Source organism: Ranitomeya imitator, chromosome 4 (genome assembly GCF_032444005.1).
Source record: "Ranitomeya imitator isolate aRanImi1 chromosome 4, aRanImi1.pri, whole genome shotgun sequence".
In the NCBI taxonomy this organism is placed as follows: Eukaryota; Metazoa; Chordata; class Amphibia; order Anura; family Dendrobatidae; genus Ranitomeya; species Ranitomeya imitator.
Genome location: NC_091285.1, coordinates 383549503 through 383551939, shown reverse-complemented (window position 1 = coordinate 383551939; position 2437 = coordinate 383549503).

Genomic DNA, 2437 nt, shown 5'->3' with positions numbered 1-2437 from the left:
TAGGTACAATTGTAACTATTCCGTTTTAAAATTGCAATAACTTTTTTTTTCGAAAAGCCGTAGAGGGCTGAAATTTCGTGACATCTCTGCAGTTTTGGTCCAGAATATATTGGCCAAATTTCAATAAAATATATATAAAGGTACAATTGTACCTCTGCAGCCTGTTAATGTTGTAAAATTATGCAGCCTGAAGAAGGTTACGGTAGTTTTAAAACAGTGTTTCCTGTTTTTGAATTTTTTTTTGGGGGGGAGGGGCTGGGGAAGTTTACATTTTTTAGTTGTTTTTTTTTTATGGTGTTGAATTTGGTGAATCTGACTTGTATTATTAGGAGTAGGCCATGTTTCTCAGCAGATTTAACCCCTTTCTGCCATATGACGTACTATCCCGTCGAGGTGGGGTGGGCCCGTATGACCACCGACGGGATAGTATGTCATACGCGATCAGCCGCGCTCACGGGGCCGATCGAGGACGGGTGTCAGCTGTCTATCGCAGCTGACATCTGGCACTATGTGCCAGGAGTGGTCACGGACCGCCCCTGGCACATTAACCCCCAGCACACCGCGATCAAACATGATCGCGGTGTGCCGGCGGTAGGGAAGCATCGCGCAGGGAGGGGGCTCCCTGCGGGCTTCCCTGAGATCCCCGCAGCAACGCGATGTGATCGAGTTGCTGCGAGGGTCTCCTTACCTCCCTCCCTGCAGCAGGCCCGGATCTAATATGGCCACGGCATCCGGGTCCTGCAGGGAGGGAGGTGGCTTACCAAGTGCCTGCTCAGAGCAGGCGCTTGGTAAGCCTGCAGTGCTCTGAGACAGATTGGTGATCAGACAGAGTGCTGTGCAAACTGTCAGATCAGCAATCTGTGATGTCCCCCCTGGGACAAAGTAAAAAAGTAAAAAAAAAAACCATTCCATCTAAGGCTACTTTCACACTAGCGTTGGAATCTCCCCGTCGCAATGCATCGGGGAGAGATTCCGACGCTAGCGTTTAACGCATTGCACAACGGAGGCAGCGGATGCATTTCTCCGGCGCATCCGCTGCCCCATTGTAAGGTGCGGGGAGGTGGGGGCGGAGTTCCGGCCGCGCATGCGTGGTCGGAAAAAGCGGTCCGTCAGGAGCAAAAAACGTTACATGTAGCGTTTTTTGCTCCCGACGGTCCGCAGAAGCACGACGCATCCGTGGCACGATGGATGCGACATGTGGCAATCCGTCGCAATGCGTCGTCAATACAAGTCTATGGGGAAAAAAACGCATCCTGCAAGCACTTTTGCAGGATGCATTTTTTCTGCAAAACGACGCATTGTGACGGATTGCAGTTAATGCTAGTGTGAAAGTAGCCTAAGTCTGCATTCCAAATGGCGCTCCTTCCCTTCCGAGCCCTCTCATGCGCCCAAACAGTGGTTCCCCCCCACATATGGGGTATCAGCGCACTCAGGACAAATTGGACAACAAATTTTGGTGTCCAATTTCTCCTGTTACCCTCGGGAAAATACAAAACTGGGGGCTAAAAAATAATATTTGCGGGAAAAAATGATTGTTTTATTTTTACGGCTTTGCTCTATAAACTTCTGTGAAGCCCTTTGTGGGTCAAAGCGCTCACCACACATCTAGATAAGTTCCTTAGGGGGTCTACTTTCCAAAATGGTGTCACTTGTGGGGGTTTCAATGTTTAGGCACATCAGGGGCTCTCCAAGCGCAACATGGTGTCCCATCTCGATTCCAGTCAATTTTGCATTGAAAAGTCAAATGGCGCTCCTCTGCTTCCGAGCTCTGTCATGCGCCCAAACAGTGGTTTACCCCCACATATGGGGTATCGGTGTACTCAGGACAAATTGTACAACAACTTTTGGGGTTCATTTTCTCCTGTTACCCTTGGTAAAATAAAACAAATTGGAGCTGAAGTAAATTTTTTGTGAAAAAAAGTTAAATGTTCATTTTTATTTAAACATTCCAAAAATTCCTGTGAAGCACCAGAGGGGTTAATAAACTTCTTGAATATGGTTTTGAGCACCTTGAGGGGTGTAGTTTTTAGAATGGTGTCACACTTGGGTATTTTCTATCATATAGACCCCTCAAAATGACTTCAAATGAGATGTGGTCCCTAAAAAAAATGGTGTTGTAAAAATGAGAAATTGCTGGTCAACTTTTAACCCTTATAACTCCCTAACAAAAAAAAATTTGGTTCCAAAATTGTGCTGATGTAATGTAGATATGTGGGAAATGTTACATGTTAAGTATTTTGTGTGACATATCTCTGTAATTTAATTGCATAAAAATTAAAAGTTGGAAAATTGCGAAATTTTCAAATTTTTCGCCAAATTTCTGTTTTTTTTCCACAAATAAACGCAGGTAATATCAAAGAAATTTTACCACTACCATGAAGTACAATATGTCATGAGAAAACAATGTCAGAATCACTGGGATCCGTTGAAGCGTTCC